The following is a 24,464-nucleotide window of genomic DNA, read 5'->3' as shown; positions in this document are numbered from 1 at the left end:
CATTTGATATTATATTTTGTAATGTGGTTGATATATGTGTGTAAAACGTACTGATATCCCTAAGGTTGTAGTGCTTGGGGGTGCCAACACATGGATGTATTTTAAATATATGACATACAATTGGACATGGCCCTCAGTTTGTAATGTTTCTACATGTACTTTCATGTCAAACAAAGGAAGTGGATAGTAAACAACAGAAAGACAGCATAATGTATAAGTTTCTATAGCTCAAGGAGCACTGGGTTTGTGCAACTGTTAGCAAAGTATATACACATGCACAATACGCCTGTTTGCACAATGCTAAGCACTGCACAAATGCAAGCAGCATTACTAAGGTCTGACAGTTAGTATTGAGTCTGTTGAATACACCTGCTACTTAACTGACTCTGTGGCAGCAGGTGTTAATGCAGTGATATGTTCTTTTGGGGCCTGATGGTACTGGGTTGGAATACAGCTGTATCTAATACTTTTAACTACTTTTGCTTTACTGTTGGTGCTCACTGGTATGCAATGCACACCATCATGAAGTAATGCATTAAAGAAAAGAAATGGAGAAGAGAGGACAGTGGTGAAATAGGGAGTAAGCAGATAGAAGAACAAATGGAAAGCAATATAGGAATGTGCAGGAAGGAGGTAGGAAAGAACCATAGCTATCTATTTCTTCAACAGTAAAGACTGATAATATATGCAGAATATTAGCTAAATTTGGACTGTCACTTCCAGAGAGAGGGGTGACCACAACACAATCATGTTGTATAGCTAACTGGACTGAATCAAGTGTGTCAAGAAGACACATGAGCGAAATGAAGAGCTATGTATGGGACATTTTTTTTTCTGGGACAGGTGTCCATTTTTTTGGAGAGAGAGAGAGAGAGGAATGTTGGGGAAAGGAAGTAGGTTTGTCTGGGTCTGGTAAGTTGGGTAGGTAAGGAAAGCAACTGCAGACAAACAAGACAAACAAGACAAGACACAGGCATAGTGATGGACACAAGAGGTCAGTGGACACCATGGATGGGGTGAGGGTGGGACATCCAGGACCCATAGATGTCAAGCTGGTTGACAGTGAGAACTGAGTCCTCACCCGCAGGACTTTCATCACTGTCACCTCACTCCACCACTGGCTGGAGCACTTGATATCTCCTCTTCCTACTGGCCATATGTAAAATGAGGGAGAGCAGCCCTACCATTCAGCATAGGTGCACAACCTGATGCACCATCCTTGGCAGTTTAGTGCAGGTGATAAAATCACCACCCCTGCCACTGCTCCCAGAGGGAACCACTGGCCTATCCTCCAGGGCAGAACTACCTGAGGGGGCAGGTAGTGCAGGAGCAGCAGAGTTGGTGCTGTTAGGTCGGCTCCCAGATGTGCTGGGCAATGGTGCTGGGGCCAGTGGAGTGGGGAAAGGTGAATCCTGTGGGGCAAGAGTGAGAGAAAAAAAGAGATAAAATGAGTACCTTCATATATAATATACAATGCATTAATACAATTATTTGACTCTATTAACTTAACCGTTACACTTAAGACTATCAGCCCCTAACAGATAATGTATTACTTTTAAGACTAGCAGCTCCTAAAAAATGCACACTATACTACAGATTGCAGCAAGTACTCCTTTACGTGTGCATATATTGCATATATGTGTGCTCCAATTATCCATAGCATATTTTACAGTATGGCATGCGTGCCACTGGTATAGAGCATTTACTTTTAACCTTTAAGTTACACATAATTGAAGAATTAACAGTTATTGTATAGTTGGGAAGTATGGTATTTGAACCCACCACCTCTGAGAAAAATCTAATAATGTACTCTTGGTTTGTGCGACAGACTAATGCATGCATACTTGCTTTTACAGTTAGAATATGCATGCTCAATTTGATACAACTATGCAAAATACCAAACAAGCTATCTTTGTTTGTGCTACAGACTAATGGATGCATACTTGCTTTTACAGTTGAGATATGCATGCTGAATTTGATACAACTGTATAAAATACCAAAAATCTATCTTTAAATTTTAATGCTAAAATAACTCTACTCTTCTGCTGCATACATACCACATGCTTCCCTCATCCTCATCAATCTAGTGGCATGGGACCTAACATTGAACTCTCCCTCCACGGCAGCTGTGGAAAAAACAGAACAGAACAGAATGCCATTATGAATACGAGTCTTGCCTATATTCATCTTCGAAGCTTTACAAGTACTCTCTGTAGTTGATACTTACACGTGTGAGAAGTCCTCTATCCTAAATTCCTTGATATAAGCATTGAGGGTTCCCCTCTTCCTCTGACAGATGTCACTAAAGTGGTGCCTACATCATTCATCAGTGCAGGGGATACCGGTGGCTCTGGTCACAGCTCAGGCCAAACTATCCCACGAAGTGGTAAGGGATCTGGGATCACAAGTAGACTGTGACCTTAACTTTGACCACCATGTGTCTACTGTAGTAAGGGAGGCCTTCTATGTAGCACACTTGATTGTAAAGGCATCACCTCTACAGCAAAGTAGGTTATAACCCCTCTATACTCATCACTAATCGGGCCCATAATTGAGTATAACACCCCTTTTGGCATGTAACGCATAAAGCACCTGCAGCAACTGGAGTGTCCTCAGAAGTTTCTAAGAAAGAAGATCAAGGGACTCCAGCACGTGCCTTATACAGACTGATTAAAGTCCCTGTCAGTATACTCAGTATCATATAGACTTCTTAGGGGAGTCTTCCAAACCTAAAGAATTTGCTGCACATCTGTAAACCAAAGGGACTAAAGCTACCCATTCCAGGGACCTAAATATGGCTTGCAACTTGAATAAGATGTGACCGATTTATTTCCCAGCAACTGCCACATCTTTGGAACAGGCTGCCAATTCATGTGAAGCAGAGCACCTCTATAATGCTGTTCAAAAGAAACCTGGGGGAGTGGATGGAGCTCCATAAATTCATACAGGGGATAGTGCCCACAACTCTCCTGGACATGGACAGTCATTACTAAATACAATCATGTGTATTGACTAGAGTATCTATGGTATTACATTAGGATGAAACTGCTAGGCTTGAAAAGACCTCCTGGTCGATAGCCTAGTAACCACCTATGATCCTATGATTCCAAGCATCTGACTTATACTGGGACCCAGAATAGTCTCCCTGCAGCAACCTTGCACTGTGGTGTTTCACTAGGAGTCCAACAACAATCTTGGACTCCTGGACACCCCATCTCTGAGCCCTAAATCTCACACTCTCTCCACAAACACCTGCCATGTCTATTATGGATCAAGAGCAATGGAGACTGATAGTTTCCCACCAGTTCCAGTTATCTTGTTTATTGGGAATGTGCACACTGTTTGAAAATGTTGCACACTGCACACCATAGCACAAACACAGTGCTCCAGGGTGCACAATGGTAAGAGGTGTGCAACAATGGTAAGCAATGCAATTTCAGGCTTATTTGATGTACAGGCACTTGTGTAAGTGTGTTAGTAAAATGTGAAGGCCATGTCAGTCCAGAGAGCAGAAATATACTTACTGGAACATAGTGCACAGTATACCTACAGTCATACATTTGATAATAAATGTGATAATACATAGATAAAGAAATAACTGACACAGTATTAGTGTCTCAGCCCTCATACATATAATTAATATGAGCTACACTATGTTAAGTGTTATAATGGGAAGTGGAACAACAATACAAGTGTATGGAATATGCTGTATTTGAACCCAGGACAATGTGTATGACAGTCTTACACTTATACCTGTTGCCACAACAAGGTTAAGAACACACTTGTCTATTTTGCAGTTCATTGCTATAAGCTGTAATGTCACAAAAGTAAAACAAAGTTGTACACGCTGTACTAGAACTCAAGACCATCTGTACTCCAGCCCTGCACTTACACCTGCTGCCATAGGATTAGTTACATGGAATTGCCTATTTTACTATTCATTCTTAAGGTCTCACTGTTAACCATCTCGCAGCATCATTTAGCGGGTTTGCGCGATGCCCATTGGTATTAATTGAATGCATCCAGTTTCTATTTTTGACTATCTGGGTCCTGTCTGCTCCTGTGCTCCAGTTTGAGCACTGCTGCACTTCGTGCACACCAGATAAATATACCCAAACCTGGCAATCATTTTCCTCCATTTCTCTCTTTTTTTTCTTTTTCTGAGTTTGTGCACTGCTTCACTCAGTGCAAACATGGGAAAAGGAAAAAAAGAGAGAAAAGGATTCAAACCCAGTACCATCTGGCCCCAAAAAGGAAAGTATCAATGCATTAACATGTGGTGTCACAGAGTCAGTTAAGTAGCAGGTGTCTTTCATAGACTCAGTTGTAATTGTCAAGCTTTAGCAATGTGGCTCATGTTTGCCCACTACTAAGCAGTGTGCAAACGGATGTATCTTGCATGTGTATCCACTTTGCTAATTGTTGTGCAGTGAAAAATTACATATTATTAACTATAACTGCTGTTTATTGTCCATTTCCTAAGTATGACATGACATTACATGTCTGGAAAAATTAAAAACAATAAAGGCACTATCTCACAGTATGTCACATATTTACAATACAGGCATGTGTTGCCCCCCCCCCTCCCAGCACTGAAACCCTGGTGTCTCAGTATGCTTTTCTACACATATATCATTTACACTACAGAAAGTAATATCAAATGTTGTGTCATATGCAATGCACATCAATCTGGTAACATGCAGAACTACAACTATTGACCCATAAGTCTAACAAGCCTTACCTGCAATAATGGACCTTATTCACAGAGCATAGTTGACCTTCAACACACTTGAGTTGACCCATATTGTGCTTGTCAAGGATAGTTCTTGTCTACTGAACCTCGTGGACTTGTTTGATATGGACCCTGAAGACCAGAATGACATAAAACAGCACATACCACCTATTTTAGTTATCCAAGGCCTTTGAAAATATCCCTCATTCATGTATCATAGTGAAAATGTCCCATCTGAGAATTACACCATACAGTACTAGCTGGATAGGCAACTGGCTCACCAACAGAACACGCATTCTCAAAGTTGGGAGTGCACCTCCACCACTAGCCCACTTACCAGTGGAATACCATAAGGATCTGTGGTGGGCTATCAACTGTGTGGAAACTACTTCTCTAAAGTGCAGCCATTGGTGGGTGGCCAATGGTTTACCACATTTACAGATGACTGTTAATTGGACACACTCATATAAACTACTCCAATGATGGTAACATATTACAGAAGGGATTGGCAGAGACAAATGATTGGTGCCAAACTCACAGACTGAACCTTACAGCAAACAATGCCTTAATGTCCCCTTTGATGATGACGTACCCCTGCTAATTATGATATACTAGCACCCCTCTCAGCTCAAACACACTGTTGTCAGACTTGTGAACACATGTTCATAGCAATCTACATTTCCATCACTATGTGTCCATAGTGGTGAGACACACATTCTGTATTGCTCATATCATACATATGGACATCACATCCAAGACCAGGGAGGTCATAGCTCTGTTGTACTCCACCCTTATCAGACCTATAATTGAGTACAAGGCTCACTTCTGTCTGTACCTCACCAGAACCCTGCAGCATTTGGAGAAAAAAAATAGAGGTTTGTGACTGGGAGAATGCAGGTCCTCCAAACATCACATACATGGAAAGACTACAAGACCTGTCCTGCAAGTTGCTGAAAGGTGACCTATGCCTGACTTACAGAGAAGTCTTAGACCCTGCAATACTGGAAATGCTGGACATCTGCAGATCAAATGGGACAGGAATAATTTGAGCCAGGGTTCTCAACCTAGCCTGTGACATAAACCGAACATGCAGGGGAGACAGATATATCCCGCATCAACTCACATTCCTCTGTTTTAGGCTCCCACTGCATGTCAAGCAGTGCTCCTCAATGACTCTGTTGAAGCACAACCTTCATTACTGTTTGAGTGATTGTAAAATCACCTCTGGGCTGGCACCTATGTCCCTCAGAGACAGGCTCAGTTGTTGCTACTCACAAAATCGCTCTGCTAACAATGATCATCTAAATATGCTTAATAAGGGTACTTGTGTTTTTAGAAAGCTAGGCTTCTATTGCCTCATGTATATTGGCAACTATGTACCTGTAAAAATTACAAATACAATATCTGAGAGATGCAACTATACAATGAATCTAGAATAAATGCTCTCTCTCTTAGGTAACACCAAACCAGATATTAAACAGGTTGTCAACACACACTTCACCTCCTCAACAGACCAAGTGCACAACACATAACTCCACATATGCAGAGGTAGTCATTAGAAGCTTACCAAAAGAGCAAAGATCTTGGAAATGCAAACCTTCTGCACACATTACAGTTCCAATGGAACACACTACACATAAAAACAAATGTATCAGTGTGTCAGCCATTAAGCCCTTAAGGCAAAAACACCTGAAAACCAATGTCTTAGTCACAGGTGAATCCCTAGTGAGACACACAGATGTCCCCTTCATCAGGTTGCACAAGGAGAAAGTCACGATCAGCTGCCTGCCAGGTGCCAGGATCCACAAAATCATGCACACACTCAAGTCTCTCAACAACAAGCACAGTTACACCTCTGTCATACTCCATGTTGAAGTTAATGACTTGAAGCATATCTCATTGGACTATATGAAGAAAGATATGACTGAGCTGTCAGATTATCTGTCCCAGACAGGTATGTCTGTATCCCTAAGCAGCATTCTACCTTCACCCGGGATGATGCCACAGTATAAACAAAATATTAATAAACTAATAATAATAATAATAATAATAACAATAATAATAATAATTAATATGTTTTTGGCTTCAGAGCAGCGTTGCCTTTTAACTGTTGCCTTTTTTGATGTTTGGACTATTTTACTTAATTATCAACTTCAATAATTGGTTTAGCTACTGGTGTCATTCCAGGGGGATCCAATATTTGTCAGCCTGGGATGATATGGTTGACAGACCACACTTTGCCAGGGATTGTCTTCATCTGTCACCGCTTGCATTTTGCTTACTGGCCAAGGTACTTACATCCTCCATAGTGGCTTTTTAGGCAATGTAATAAGAACAAAATTCTTGAAATAAAAATATCCTCAAAAGACAAACTCAGGGTTATGCTGCTTAATGCCAGGAGTGTAAATCAGAAACTACACTGAATGGAATCACTACTTATTTGGGAACCTGTCAATGTTTGTGCAGTCACTGAGACATGGTTTAGGGTCATAGAGAGTACTCCAGACATGAAAGGCTATAATGCTTTCCACACATTCAAGCCACAAAATGAATGTGAAAGAAATGAAGGAGGAGGCACATTCAGCTTCATGAAAGACAAATACATCTCAAGACTGGTTAAGCAGTACAGCTCCCTAGAGTTACTCCAAGTCCACCTAACTGTAGGAAAGACTCCCCTCCATGTTATTGTTAGGTATTGGTCCACCAACATAAACCATGGAAGTCACACAGTGTCTTCCTGGACCTACTTGAGTCACACATAATGCAGCCAAACACCCTAGGCATGGGTAACTTTAGCTATCTTTCCATCAATTGGAATACATATACGAGCTCAAACACACTCACCCTAAGGTTCCTGCACTTTTAAACACAAATGCTCCGGAACTGTTAGTCTGCACCCCACAGAGTGATGAAATGTCCTTGACTTAGTACTCACCAACATGGGAGATTGCTGCACCAAACCATGTATGAGACCCAACCTGGTAAGGTCTGACCACAAATCAGTCACGTTCAGTTTAACAATTGTACCTGACCCCCCCCACCCCCATCCAAAAGGTTGAAATGTTTCTCCAAAGCAAACTATAGCTTCTTAAGCAATGACATACATAGTTTCAAACCTCCTGCCACCACTGACTGCAAATATTCCTATATGGAGATGTACACAAATGCCCTGTATAAACAGTTTTACAAGTGGATAGACTTAGTCACACCAGAATGGATCAAAACTTGCTCACAAAAAACAAGCCACTCTGGTGGACAGCTAGCATAAATAGACTATACAACATGAGAGATAAACTGATGTCCAGGAATTGGAGGGAACACTCTCAGCAGAGGGACACCCTCTATAGCTTGAACAAGCAAATGAGACATATTGTAAATTCCTCTAAAGCTAATTACAAAACTAAATTAGCATCCATAGCTAAGGATGATCAGAAGGCATTCTTTAGCTATGTCTGTAATGTAAAAGGGAAGGTCCAGCTTTGCACCAAATTCATAGTGGACAGTACCAGTCATACTGAACCTGAGGAAATTGCCAACCTGATAGCAGACAGCTTTGGTAAACATTTTACACGCATGTCTCCAGAAATCATACCGCAGAACTTGCCTGTTATCAGTTCCTTACCTATTATCTCCAAAAACAGCTCATAATCGCACTCACCAAGGCCAAACATACAGCCTCTATGGGACCGGTTAACATCCCAGGCTGCTTACTAAATGGTGTAAAGCAAGAGTTAGTGGAACCACTGGGTACTCTCTTCAAACACATTCTAAGTACTGGTTTTGTCCCAGCAGAGTGGAAAACAGTAACTGTACTCCTCTTGCACAGAGGGTTCTTTCAACCTACCCGGGGAATTGTAGACCCATAAGCCTGACCAGCCTTGTCTGTAAGGCCATTGAGAGAATCATCTTGGTCTTTACCAATATGGATAATGGTGACCTTCAAACTCTTGACCCTACACAGTGTGGCTTTCTTAAGAGCAGATCATGCCTGCTAAATGCAGTGGAATTCTTCAAGAGTGTCACCAAAGCCATGGATGAAGGTAAATCAGTATATACTGTCTATCTGGACTTGGCCAAGGGCTTTGACACAATCCCCTACTCAGGCATCTGTGAGAAACTCACCCAGCTGGGGATTAACCCATACATCATTAGAAGGGTAGCCAAATGACTCACTAACAGAACATAATCAGTCATACTTGGGGACACCTCTACCAGAAGACCTGTTACCAGTGGTGTTCCACAAGGGTCTGTTCTGGGCCTCCTACTGTTTGGAATCTATTTCTCAGAAATTCAGGTGATAACAGATGGCCTGTAGCTCACCAAGTTCATTGATGACTGCAAACTGTGCAATCACTGAATCTCCAAATGATGTCAACATACTACAAAATAGGCTTACCTACATAAATGATTGTTGCCAAAGACACATACTTAAACTTAACCCAAAAAACATGCACTATTATCCCTTTTGGAAAAGCAGAGCTACCTGTAAGTTACATTATTAATAATACCTCCCTATGTTCCAACACAATGGTGAAAGATTTGGGAATGTAGGTTGATAGCAACATCAACTTTGATCATCATATGTCCACAGTGGTAAGGAAGGTCTTTTACATTGCAAACATCATAAGTAAGGGGATAGTATCCAAGATGAAGAATGTTATCAATCAATGGTACTCGTCCATCATCAGACCAATAATAGAGTACAATGCTCCCTGTGACAATAGGAGGTACTGCCAACTAAGCCAGGAGAAGTATGGCAGTGGATGTATAACTTATGCCAGCACAGCTAGCTGGAATTTTGTAAATAATTATAGGTCAAAGGACCTGTCCCTGAAACATTTGTACATATTTATCGCACATTTTCATGTATTGTCAATCATGTGTACCTCTGAAATGACTTGCCAAACATGCCCATGCCATCAGTATACTTTTAACTAATCCATACAGATAAAAGTGTAAAAGCCTTTGCTTCACATTATTCTTAAACACATTCCAGCATATGCAGTATGTAGCTGACAAAATGGGAGCATACCTGCTGAAGTTCAGTACTCCTCTGTACAGATATATTCCGAACAAAAAATGTTTTTGCAGTCTTACAAACATATACAACACTCCTCAACATTAGTTTGTCTAGCTACACATTTGCCTTTTTATAATGGTGTACATTATTAATGGATTGCATCTCTCTGTGTCTGTGTTTCATAGATACTAATTACAGCATAAGCAACTGAACTGCATGCTAATCAACCAATCCAACATGGTGGAGCTATTCAACAAGCTATAAAGCATCCATATAGACTCCATGCTGGTTTTTCCTGCAGAAGTCAAACATTTTGGAGTACAGACATGGAAAGTCTACACAGACAGAATGTTAAGGGCTGTTGTTGCTTTAATTCAGTTGTATGTGCTAGTGGCTGAAGCCAATGCTGTTGCTGCTGTCAATAGACCTAAGCTGAGAAGGAGAAGAATTTTCAGGCCACATTTACTTATCACAACCTATATGATATGGAAATTGTAGAGCACTACAGGGTGAAAAGGGACACACTACGGAAACTCTGCGACCTCTGCCGCCCTCACCTCAGAGCAAGAACCAACCGGAGAGAACCCATCACACTGGAAATTGAGGTATTTGTAGCCCTTAGAAGCCTAGTTACTGGTACCCTTCAGAGACCAACAGGGACATGCTGGGGATGTCATAGGCATCAGCATCCAGGATTCTCCATCAATTTCTGGATGTTATGTTCCAACATACCAGTGAGCACATATATTTTCCCCATAGCTCTGAGGAGAGGGCAAGAAATATCCAACAGTTCTACCAGGTAGCACACTACCCAGAAGGACTGGGTGCCATAGATTGCACTCATATAGAAATTAAGGCACCACCTTAGGAACAGGGTAGGCTCTACATTAACAGAAAGGGGTACCACTCTATCAACTGCCAAGTCATTTGTAATGCCAAGATAATCATCTTGAACATGTGTGCTAGTGACCCTGGCAGTTACCATGGCTCACATATCTGGCACACCTTCCAGCTGTACCAGATGTTTTCTGGAGGGGATAGTCCACAAGATCGTTTATTGAGGGATGCAGGCTATGCACTGGAACAGTGGCTGATAACACCCATCAGAAATGCACACGTCCCCACAGAAGAACATCATAATGAGACACACGCTCAAACCAGAAATGTCATAGAGCATGTGTTTGGGATGCTGAAGTCATGGTTCCAATGCCTACATACATCTGGGGACCCTGCAGTACAATCCACAGACATGTAGATAAATCTTCACAGTATGTGCCATACTATGCAACACAATTTTGAGGAAACAGCTGCAGCAGCAGCAGCAAGGGAAAGGGGCACACATCTCACCACCAATGGCAAGGTCACCACAGTCACAGACAGATGAGGAGTCAGAGGTGGAACCACCAGTTGCTGTGGGTGTAGGCAGACATAGGTGTTCTCAGTATGCCATTGCATTGTCTAAGAGACAATGCATAGCACACTCACTCACCACCTAGGGGCCTAAAACCTTCCTCCTATTCACATATACATATTAACATTGATGCCAGGCAGCTCACACAACCTTTACCTCCTCATGTATTGGCTGTGTACTGCTTACATCAGACAGAGTCAGCCCTGAAGTAACACTGAGGTAACTGCTGCATTTATAAGGTAAGTCCTGAACCTGAAGTGTATTGTTTAATAATATTATGGCATATCTTTGTATTTCATCATTTGGTGTGATAAGCAAGTAAAATGTTAGAGATTTGTACAGACATCACCTTAGCATGTGACACCAGAGACTTATTTGACTTATATGTATCTGTTAGTAAGAAGCAGGCCTCAGGCATCAAATATTCATACAGTCATACCTCTCAAAAGTATTAATGATCACTGCATGCCCTCAGTTTAGCACCCTGCATTTGTACTGGAAAACCATTAAAGAGAGAAGTTAGAAAGTAAAAATACACATTGCAGTTTCTGACTTCACAACCCTCACAAGGTCAAACAACAGGCAGGATGCAAAACAAGGAGAGTAACAAGAGCAACATATCTTTGTTTGTGCCATAGCAGTAACTTACCTTTGCTCCTCCCAAAAGAACAATTAATTCTTGTCTGTGCCCTAACAGTAATTCACCTTTGCTCACTCCAAAAGAACATCCTGTGGTTGTTTGTGCCATAACAGTAACTGAGCTTTGTTTTCTCCATCAAAAGAACAGTGTAAGTGTATCCTTGTATGTGCCATAACTGTAACTCACCTTTGGTCCCCCCCCAAAAGAGCATTATGTGCTTGTTTTTGCCATCCGACCTGCCCTTCAGTTGTTGGCAATTGCATATCATATTATTCCCAGTTAATATCCTCACACATTTTAAGGCAAATGATATAGAATGGCTTACACTCTGCATGTGTCAGAGTACTGGTCAGATAACTGATGCATGATCAAGAAATACAAAAAGGTAAGACAGAACTGTATATTTGCAAGCAATAATCATAACAGGTTGTGTGATCACTAAGTGCACTACATCCAAAATCTAATAAATTTAATAAATGTGCAAATAACAGTTTATGGCTTGATATCAGTGTACATTCTGTTGCAGTTGGTTGTATGAAAAATGACTTCAGTTCTTTGCTGCAAAGCTGGTTGTGTGACAAAGAAGGATAAGGCACCCAATCCTATTTTCTGAAGGTGCACTGGAGTAAGAGTTGAAATCGAGACCTAAATAGACATATCTCATGTGTACTAACTTTTTCTATTGTGTATATCATAGATTGCTTTTCCTCATTTCAAGTATTTCTCCCTTTTTACTGGATAAGTAGACCACTCAGAAAGTATACAGCCAAAAATAGAAACTGGATGCATTCAATCAATGCTATTGTCTGTGGCAGTAGGTATAAGTATAGAGCTGGAATATAAATGGTCCTGGGTTTTAGTGCAACCTTTGTGTTACTGTTGTGACATTGCAGTTTACAGCAATTAACTGAAACATGAACACATGTTATTTCAACTCTCTTTTGGCAACAGGTGTTAATGTAGAACTGTCATCCACATGGTCCTGGGTTCAAATGCAGCATATTCCATACACTTTTACTGTTGCTCCACTAGCTGATATTAATTATATGTATGAAGACTGAGACACTAATATTGTGTCAGTTATTTATTTATTTATTCACCTACGTATTTTCACATTTATTATCAAATGTGTGACTGTGGGTATTCTGTGTACTGTATTCTGCTAAGGAAATTTCTGGTCTCTGGACTGCCATGAATTTCACATTTGTCAAACACACATACACAACTGATTGTACATCAAATAACCTTGAAACTGGATTGCTTGTCACTGTTGTACACCACTAACCATTACACACCCCAGAGCTCCACAGCACAGCGGGTTAGGCCTGCCCCACAGGATCCACCTGTCCCCATTCCACTGGCCCCAGCACCATTGCCCAGCATGTCTGGGGGCCAACCTGGCAATACCACCTCTGCTGCCCCTGTACTACCTTCCCCCTCAGGTAGTTCTGCCCTGGAAGATAGGCCAGTGGTTCTTCCAGGAGCAGTGGCAGGGGAGGTGAGTTTATCACCCATGCTAAACTGCCAGGGATGGTGTGTAGGGTTCTATGCCTCACAGTTGGAGCATGCCTACACTGGATGGAAAGGTGGCTCTCCCTCATTTTACATAGGACAAGTAGGAGAAGGAGATGTTGAGTGATCCTGCCAGCTGTGGAGTGAGGCGACAGTGATGACATTCCTGTGGGTGAGGACTCTATTGTCACTGTCAACCAGCTTGACATCTGTGGGTCCTGGATGTCCCTACCCTCACCCTATCCATAGTGTCCATCAACCTCTTGTGTCCATCATCATCCCTGTGCCTTGTCTTGTTTGTCTTGTCTGTCTGCAATTGCTTCCTCACCTACTGAAACTACCAGACCCAGACATGCTTATATCTCTTCCTCAAGATTTATCTCTTTCTCCCCCCCAAAAAAAAAGTAATGAGCACCTGTCCACAAAAAAAAAAAATCATCCCATGCATAGATCTCCATTTCACACAACACATCTTCTTGACCAATTGGCTATACAACACGATTGTGTTGTGGTCAATCCTCTCTTTGGAAGTGACAGTCCAAATTCAGCTAATATTCTGCATACATTGGCACTTTTTACGGTTATAGAAATGGATAGCTATGGTTCTTTCCTACCTCCCTCCTGCACGTTCCTGTATTGCTTTCCATTTGTTCTTCTCTCTGCATGCTCTCCATTTTACCACTGTCCTATTTTCTCCATTTCTTTTCTTTAATACATTATTGCGCTATGGTGCGCATTGCTCACCAGCGTGCACCAAAGTTAAAGCAAAATTAGTTAAAAGTATTAGATACAGCTGTATTTTTACTTAGCACCATCTGGTCACAAAAAGGAATGTATCACTGAGTAACACATGCTGCCACAGAGTCAGTTAAGTAGCAGGTGTATTCCACAGACTCAATACAAACTGTCAGAGTTTAGCAATGCTGCCACTGGAAGAGTTGCATAACATTCCCTTATGTACTAGTCATTCTTAAGATTTCTCTTTTTCCTGTTGCACAATGCTGCACAAATAAGATAAGCATAGCCAGACCTTCCATTATTCCTCCATTGCCATGATTATGATAAGTGCTGCATCTCACAAAGAATAACCAAAAAATAATAAAATAATAATGAAAAACTGACACAGAAAACACAATTTACACACAAATGAAGAGGTTAGATGTTAATGAAACAGAACCTGTGAATTGTATGCTGCTTACTTGCATTTCTAACCTTGACAGATGCACATGTAACACTTTGTAAGTCTAACCTGACACACACACCTGATATAATCATTCACAGCTGCCATCCATTAAACACAAACACTGAGGAGGAGTATCTGCATTATGTTTACATTCATGCATGGATCCATTTTTTGGGGATTAAGCAATTCTAATGAGTTCAGACGTAATTTGCATCTTCACTGTGCTGACAGCCCTGAATGTATACCAGAAGGCAACCATATAGCTAGGGAAACTGAAGGGGAGCCAAACTGTCTATGTGTTGAACACAGAGGAATACTAATTTTAAGATGATATGCCTGCATTTCATCAGCTACATATTACATATGCTGACATGTAAATATGAATAGTCTGTTTAATGTTTTTTATAATTATTTTGATTAGCACACACTTTTGCACTTCTGTCTACATTACTTACAAGTGTACTGTTAATTTGGAGGTGGGGGAGCAAAGCTGCATTTGTGTTGTTGCACAAAAAAAGATTTATGTTGCTATTGTTACTCTCCTTTTGTTGAATCCAGCCTACTGTCACATGTTAAAGTCAGTTCTGTACAAATCTCATACATTTTACTTTTTAGTCTGTCTGTGTAGACTCCTTTCCATGGCTGTATCCCAAATGTTTTGGAATTCAAGGGGAACACCAGCAAGGAGTCTACGTGGATGACTTACAGTTTTTGAATAGCTCCAACATGTTACCTTGGTTGATCAGCATGCAATTCAGCTGCTTATGCAGTAATTAGCATGCCACAGTCTTTACCTTGTTTGCATGGGGGTGTGCACTGCTACAAGGTGCTTACTGAATTTAAACATTTTCACACCCATGTGTGCATCGTGTCTTGATGCGAACATGGTGGAAAACCACTGTGTAGGCTTTAGTGAATCCCACTGAACCATTCTCCCTTTGTGATTAACTTAAATTAAGAATAAAATAGAACAAACAAACAAAAAAAGAAAACCAAACTCTAAGAATGCCATCTGAGATAGCTTGTCTGAATAGTGATGGTGCTACGGAAAGTTTTTTTCCTAAGATAAGATGCAGGGTTAGGGTTAGGGTTAGAGTTATGTTTAGGGTTAGGATTAGCATGCATTAGTAAGGTGGTGTGGAGGGCTTACTAAATGCATTATTTCCTGTGACTGAGCCAGCAGAATATAATATGTACTGTGTCACGTGTCTTGCAGCAAACTCCTCCCATCTGCCCCATCTTCCTCCATCTTCATCCATGTGTCCCAGGTACCCATTAGGTCATCAGTCCATAACAGTCAAGAATAAAATGGCAAAACAGTGGCACAAGTCAGAAAAAATGTGCACCTGATCTGAATCCAACATTTGTTACAGTGTAACAAAGCTGCCCTTAGTACATGGACCAGATGTGTACCTGTTCTGGATCCAACACTTGTTACAGTGTAACAAGGCTGCCCATGATACTGGACCAAATGTGCACCTGGTCTGGATCCAGTACTTTTACAGTGTAAAAAGGCTGCTATGGTGCATGGACCATATTCAAATGAGAAAGACCCCATGAACAGCATTGGTAAAACTCTTGAGAGACAGCTATAATGAGTACTAAGACCATCTCCTAGCACAGTACTGCAACAAACTGACAGCCATCTATCCATGGGCAGCATAGCCCCAGTCAGGACATGGAAAGGTACACCATAGTTTTAGGTGTCTGCATATAGTTGCATATTGCAAAGAAAACCCCTAGAAACATATAGCTTTACAGACATGCTCACTCACACAGCTGCCCAAATATTGTTTTTCATAGTTGATAGACAAATTAATATGGGACTTTCTACATTCACTGAAATTCATTTCCACAATACATATTTTACCTAATGGATTTTCTCAATGTAGGTTTCACTGAAGCAAATATAACAGATTTTCCTGTATTATATGTTTATTTGAATTATTAAATACCCTTACTGTAAATTACTACCACTGTTTCTGGAGCACAGCTGCTACAAAACTGCTCTGATAAGTGACTATGGGCAGAACCTTGCAGAAAAGAAAAACAAAGCTTTTGAATGAATCATTAAAGTAGTGCTACTCAAAAAGAGCAAATCTACAGTAAAGTGGAAAAAGTGCATTGTACATAGGAATTCATAATGAACTGAATACAAATGTAAAACATCATGAAATACATGGCCCATTCATGTTCGTAAAGGATCACATAGTGGCGTATGTTGCATATGTATGCATGCAGAGTTGACCTCATGTATAAGCTAACTAGACAGCCAGCGATGGTGCCACTTTTCTATGGCCACTCTTCCACATTTATTTGCTTATATTTAAAGCAATGAAACATGGTGTTCCTTTGCTCTAAAAAGGCAATAAAAATGTGGAAACAAACTGAGGTCCTCCTGTTAAAAGAAATATTGCCAACAGTGCACTGGGTACCCCAGGGAGGAGGTGCTACATTTGACTTGACCATCCAAGTCTCATTAGGTTTAAATATTGAAAGTTTCTGCTACATGGGCAGGACATAACAGAAACCTTCAATGTTCAAATGTTGGCACAATGTCCAGAGAGAAGCTGATGCTTCCATCGGTGGTGAAGTAAGTGCTTATTTTTTTAAAGTTCCTTGCAGTGATCAATCAGATATTTGAGCAACATAGCATTTAACTTCTGTGAGGGCTCAGCACAAAGCCAAAAATAATGAGGCTTGGGGCTGGGGGAACAAACATCTAAAATCAGGGACAATTTTTAAATATTACTCTAATTTACTTAGAAAGTTTATATAATTTTGATGTATTTTCTGAACAAGGAAGTATGTGTCTGATATTATTAACCAACTGTAATCCTCAGAAATTTACCAAAAGATCAGCTAACTTATGATACATATATATGTGTGTGTGTGTGTGTGTGTGTGTGTGTGTGTGTGTGTGTGTGTGTGTGTGTGTGTGTGTGTCTGTGTGTGTGTGTGTGTATATATATATATATATATATATATATATATATATATATATGTATATATATATATATATATGTGTGTGGATTCCATACATTTGGTCGAATAGTTGAAAATGATTCCAGGCATTGCACTTCACTGAAAGCTCACTTGACTGAAAGCTCACTTGGTCGAAGTTCATTTGGTCGAAAATGGAATATAGCCCCTGCCGCACTGCAGTGCAACCCTGGAGTGAGAATATTAAATAAGGGTGGGGTGGGGGGCACAGCCCCCACAATGGGGGTGTGGGGGGCATAGCCCCCCACATAATTTTAATGTATTCACTATTATAAGAAGGTATATCCATTAGAAATGCATTGATATATATATATATATATATATATATATATATATATATATATATATACATATATATATATATATATATATATATATATATATATATATATATAATATATATATATATATATATATCTTTAGTAAAAACTATTGTCAAAATGTGGGGGGGCTGTGCCCCCCCCTTATTTAATATTCTCACTCCAGGGTTGCACTGCAGTGGGGCAGGGGCTATATTCCATTTTCAACCAAATTAACTTCGACCACGTGTGCTTTCAGTGAAGTGAAATGCCTGGAATAATTTTCAACTAAGTGTAATTCGACCAAATGTATGGAATCCATATATATATATATATATATATATATATATATATATATATATATATATATATATGAATATATATATATATATATATAAAACATGGTTATCTGAGATATGCGCAGACATAGGTACTATAATTGTGGGAGCTGTCTGTAGATGAAAATGACTAGATGCTGCTGTTTCTCATTATTCTGACTTTCAGATTTATACAAACAACTTAGAATACTTTAATGTGTGACAATTGTTTGTGTAGAGTAAAGGTGAAATACATTTAATGTTCATTCTCTTTTATCATAATCAGACATCTGAACTGTACACAGAAGTGGCTATAACTGCTGGTTACAGGGCAGAAGTTATCTGACATGAAAGAAGACATTCCTTTTAGTCTTGGTCTCTGAACTTTTTGGATTAAATACTTTGTGAAATTAGATAATGTCCTGTGCCATTTATGGGGATTTATTGAATTCTTCCCCATGCAGCAGGGAATATTTTTATCACAGTTTTGTACATTATCTTGGCTAATGAGCTGAATTATCATTCATTAAAACATTTCACCTTTGAGAAGGTGATATATGTGTGTGTGTGTGTGTGTGTGTGTGTGTGTGTGTGTGTGTGTGTGTGTGTGTGTGTGTGTGTGTGTGTGTGTATGTGTATGGTATGTGTCTGTTTGGTGCATGATTCATGATACCCAGTGCTTAGTTCCATATGCAATGTGTGGCTATACAGTCTTCCAAATGTGCACCCTAAAACAACTTGCTTTTGTTATCATGTTGGAATGTATGCTCTAGTTGATGCTGAAAATGCATTGTAGAAGTCTGCGTTCCTCTACTGCTGTGCAGAAGGAAGCCAGTAAATCTTGCACTGAGCACTTAACAGTGTACACAGCCTGCTCTTATTATGTCCCCTTTTGCTATGTTTAAATTGTTAGTAGGTGCTCATAATACATCTAATATTCAATGCAGACAGTATTCTGAGCCTGTGTGGTAACCATTTGAAATGTTGGGACCCGCTACAGTGAGTCCTGAAATACGGAGACTGAATGGTCAAAAGAAGGGATTTAGCATATGTACTAAGTCCGAGATGCCATTCCCTTTTTTTCAAAGTATAGTGATCTTTGAGTTGATATATATAAGTTTGGGGGGGTGGGAGACTTGCCCCTGCATGGGGGTGGGGGGGCTTTGCCCCCTTTGCAAAAATAAGTTTAAAGGAGAAGAACAATTTTTGAGATTCATTTTTCTCTGGGTTTTTCGTCTTTTTTTCAGCTTGTTGGCACTGGCATTTTGAGTGCCAAAATTTCAGTAGGGTTTCGTATGTGCCCCTGCAGTCATCCTTTACCCCCCCAACAGCCCAAGTTCAAATATCAAGTTTCTTCCACCCCCCCCCCCAAAAAAAAACATGCATGCACTGACACAGAAGAGACACACGTGCACACACACATACTCATATACAATGTAGAAATACACAAAGCACACTCATCTGCTTGTGCATATTTAACACCAATACATCTGTGATTATTTGTTTCTCATCCCTAACATATTCACTGGGCTTCAGAAAAGCTGGATACATCTGTGTATCCTTCTTTAAGTATATTAACAATATCAACTACTGATCCATTTTAGAAGTGTTCATACTGTAAGAATGTATATTTGTAAGTGTTGCACAACTCACATCAAGTACACAGCTCTGATCATAAACTGCTCACAATGTAGTACTACTAAAGAGATAGGATCTGCCTTGCTTCCGTTACGCAGAGCAGGCCATGTCTAAGAATCCAGATGATAACATCAGAGTGTAATACATTAAATTATTTTACAATCTTGAAATACATTTGTCAAATAGGAAGGATAGAATGCTTTATGTATTTGCTCCAAGTTGCATGGCATCCATCTTAATTCAACAAATATATGAAGATGGCTACTGTGCTGAATGAAGTGCTGCTAGAGCACAAAGGTGTGTTCACATAACTGGACATGCACAGCACAGATGCTCTTTTAGGGACATATATTATGCTTCATATCCCTTTATATTTTATTGCAGAGAAGGGCACTTATTATTAAAATATGGCTATAGTTTTACTTAGCAGCAGAAAATTTACCCTTAAGTATAGGATGCCAACTTAGCCTTATGAAACTAAAGAATACATTATTTTTCAGCTCTCTCATTTTTGTTTTGCCCGTATCCTTGGTAAATACTGTTTTGAAAATCTTCTAGAAGCCTTGTTGAATTCTTTGCTGTAACAACATTCTTTCCTTTCTTGCCTGCCACTTCTACTTGTGTTCTATGATCCATCTTATTCTTAACTGGTAAAGAAACTATACATACTTACAAGGTGGCCTTGTTTACAATAGATATTTATGTTTAAAGAACGACTGTCTAGTCTGTAAGATCTAGCCTATAAGATCTTTTTCCACATTTAAAACATGATCTTTTCTTTAATATCCAAAGAACACCTAACTCAGTGATAACCAGTTATGTCTTGTTTCAATTCACAAGTATCTTTGGCAATTATTTCCATTGGCATTTCTGTAATCCCAACTTGCTATAATGTTAGTTGTATTTTTATTATTATTATTATTAGAATTTAGAATGCTTTTTATTGAAACTGGCTTTGTGGCTCTATTGTCTCTGTCCCTCTGTGGTTCTGTCATGCTCTTGCGTGACAGCGGAAAAAAACAAAATTTTTTCCATTGTCTTGCTAAGCCATTTTCAATAAAGAGATTTGTAGTAATGACAGAGGGACAATATCTTATTCTTTAAATAAGATATTGTCCCTCAGTCATTAGTGAGACAATGCATACACACACACACACACACACACACACACACACACACACACACACACACACACACACACACATGCACACTCTCACATCTCCCTACATTTCCTATACACACACGCACACACATGCGCACACACGCACGCACACACACACACACACACACACACACACACACACACACACACACACACACACACACACACACACACACACACACACACACACACACACACAGCTACTTCAGTATCACAGTGCTGCACAGTGCAAATCTTTAAGTAAAACACAAGTCCCCAATGCAGAGATTATGAGCACATAATTCTCAATACCATTAATTACTAATAACTTGTCCACAATGTCCAGTTTTACAAATAAACTTTTCTATCTTTTTAGCTTTTGTCCATCCTGCTTAAAGTCATTTATTGTATCTTTCTGTGTGAACCTTGCAGGTTGCTTTATTTAAATCCTATGTCACCACTAATTTACCCCCATTTGTAGAGTAAACGGTTCCTCCATTAGGAAGCTCTGAGGTAGCCATCAATGTGATGTGCAATGACTGGCCTGCAAGGGGAGGATGAAGCTGCCTGTCTGAGCCTGGCTGTGTTTCCATGAAAACTGATGGAGCATACAGCTCCTGAGTGGCCAGCCTTCTCATGTGCATCACACAGAAACAGCTACTGCAAGAAGAGCACATACCCTCCACTTCCGTAGACTGTATTGTCAAACTCAATTGGAATTCTGCATTTTGTTTGGATTTTCAAGGCATCCTGTATTGTTTTCCTATTCAAGATGCCTAGCTGGAGAAATCTTGCCCTATGCTTACAGAGGATTCAGGATGATGGAAGAGTCTCTGTAGTATTCTGATAGTTTGGTATTATATAACATCACAGTTCCCATTTTGAAAGTATCATCTTAGGGTGGAAGTGCGCGTCTTATATTCTGCTGTCTTGTTAAGGTTGCTGTGTATTTTACTCTCCTACAGGCCTATTTTAATGGATTATGATCTGTAAAATATAAAATTGCTACAGATCATAAGACATCAGCCAGATGAGTCACTCTGTTGCTCACACTTGGTTTTGGATAGATATGCATATCTGTGACTAAAATATTTAAATCAATGTAGTATGCCTTTGTCATTAATCCATCTGGGGCTAGAAAGCAAACTTTATCAGCTCTCAACCTCCTGTATGCCCTTACAATTAAAGTTGTTGATATGACCTTGGTTTGAAATTTGTTATATGTAGTAAATATTCTGCTATGTTTTGTAGTATTATAAGAGGCTTAATTCACTGGTTTAATACTGTAGGGAGTATTGTGAAAATCAATACAGTCTAGCAAGACACTGCTACAGTAGCAACTGTGCTTATAAATAAGAATGTAGTCTCTGAACTACAGTCAAGATATAGCAAGGTGAACTCATCAGGGGCAAATTAAAAACAAGTTTGTATATGATATTAGATGTCATCTAGCTTGATAATAGTGAAAATCTGTGCTGGGGTCATCATTGACTGAGTTGCTGAGTTCAGGAATGCCCATGATTTGTAGTTGCTTAATGTTACACCATTTTTTTAAAGTCCTGGTCCCAGGAATGTTTTCTGTGTCTAAAAACAAATTTAGGACACACAGTATTACATTGTTAAATCTGTACTATTAGTTGAAGCCATTACAGTTATAAATGCAGTCGTCTAGTTGTTTTTCCTTACATTTCACTGAGAAAAGTTATAATTCAAGGGGCAAAACTCCAGAACACATATAACATTACCAATATCCCTTGTGCTCCTTCTGTATTTACTTAAAGACTAAAAAGTAAAAAAATAAAAACATAAAAGAAGAGTTTTTTTATTGAGTCACTCTAAAAAAGTAAAAAATAAGGAAGAAGAGTGAAAACTTTTCAAAAGAAACACAGACAAGCTGCTTTCAGCAAAACATTCCAGATTGGTTTTGTTGATTCCTGCTACTTCTTCTGATACCTCATTATCACAATCAGCAAAACCAATCTCAAATACTTTTCTGAAAAAAGGTTGTCTGTGTTTCTTTTGCAAAGTTTTCACTCTTCTTCCGTATTTTTTACTTTTTAAGGGACTTAATAAAAATCATTCTTTTTAAACAAAAACCTTTTTTTATATTTTTATTTAATATAACTTCTGTGTAGCTTGAAAAATGCAGAACTATAAAGCAAAGGTATAGGAAGGTTGGGGCAAAGGGGGCAGCTGCCCCAGACTCAAGCTGCTAGGGGTATCATTAATACATTAGAAAAGGTGGCAACCAGCTCCTGGATGTGCTTAATTATTGATAAGTATTTAAGCAGACTGATCACAGTCACATCTATCTAAATGACAATAACTAAACGGTAGGAACTATAGCAAGGAGCTGTAACGTATCTACACAATGGCTCCTTGCCACTGAGGTAGTATGTCTACCCATCAGCTGTTTACTGCTGAGGTATAATGTATCTGTGATATAAATAAATAATCACTGTTTGCTTACCCTGAAGAGAAAAGATTCTGATATCTACAGAAAAGATTTTAGTTTCAGAAAAGAAAAGAAACCAGACAAGAAATGTGAATTACATTGTATTGCTAAGTTGAACATTGCCAGTTTGTTAGAGGAACAACAATTGCACTAAAGGTTAGAATATTATTGTGAAGACTTATAGTTTGACTTCTATCTGGCCTCACTTTTTTCGTTTGGCCTCTTACAACCAATAAAACAACTGTTTCATGGTTCTTCAAAGTATGTACTGCCTCAGCTTGCAAAATGCTCCAAATGATGGAATAAAGACTCATGTCCATTAGATGATGTTAATGCAATCAACTTTCCCAACACAGTAAGCGTTCATTTTGCAATGATCTTATGAAATCAATTGTCTTTATTAACTACGCAACATACTGAGCGAAGATGCTTTAAAATAGCATCACCGTCTAAACCAGACATAGGAAAAGTAACATTATTATTATTATTATTAGAACTGAGTCATTGTGTACATAAATAAGGTGATCTAAACTTCTGAGTTTTGCAATAACATCCATTCTCAAATGTAAAAAAAAAAACTACTCAGCTTCACCTTGTGGTCTGACCCATCTCAAGCACAATGTTATTACACCATAACACACACCCTATTGCTCAAGCATCCTGCCACCACCCTTTTCAAGATGTCATTCGCATGGCTTTCAGATTCACAGACATTTTTTCTTTTAGTACATGCTTAACTTCTGGACAAGTAACTGTCTCATATCTGAACTTGCTTTGCTGGTCTTTCAAATTTAAAATCTTAAATGTTTAGACTCATACAGATCAAGACTACTTCTAAATTTACGTAAAATTTAGCTAATGATGTTGGAAACATAATATACCCACAAAGCAGAAATGGGCTGATTTTACTAATATCCAAAAATGTGAGTAATTTATAGCAGCATGGTGTTCTTTCATCAAAACATTACTCTAAACATGCAGATGAAGGCTGCTAGGGCCAAGATATGTCAGCTTTTTGGGATGTTATGCCATGACAAAGGTACCCTACACTGGATACAAGTAAAGCAATTACCCAGTCTTTGCTTCTTCCTAAATTTTCTTCATGGTCAAAGT

The sequence above is a fragment of the Protopterus annectens genome, chromosome 1.part0 (genome assembly GCF_019279795.1).
Source record: "Protopterus annectens isolate FY-2018-M chromosome 1.part0, PAN1.0, whole genome shotgun sequence".
In the NCBI taxonomy this organism is placed as follows: Eukaryota; Metazoa; Chordata; order Ceratodontiformes; family Protopteridae; genus Protopterus; species Protopterus annectens.
The sequence above is the reverse complement of the archived record's forward strand: the minus strand, read 5'-3'. Positions refer to the sequence as shown.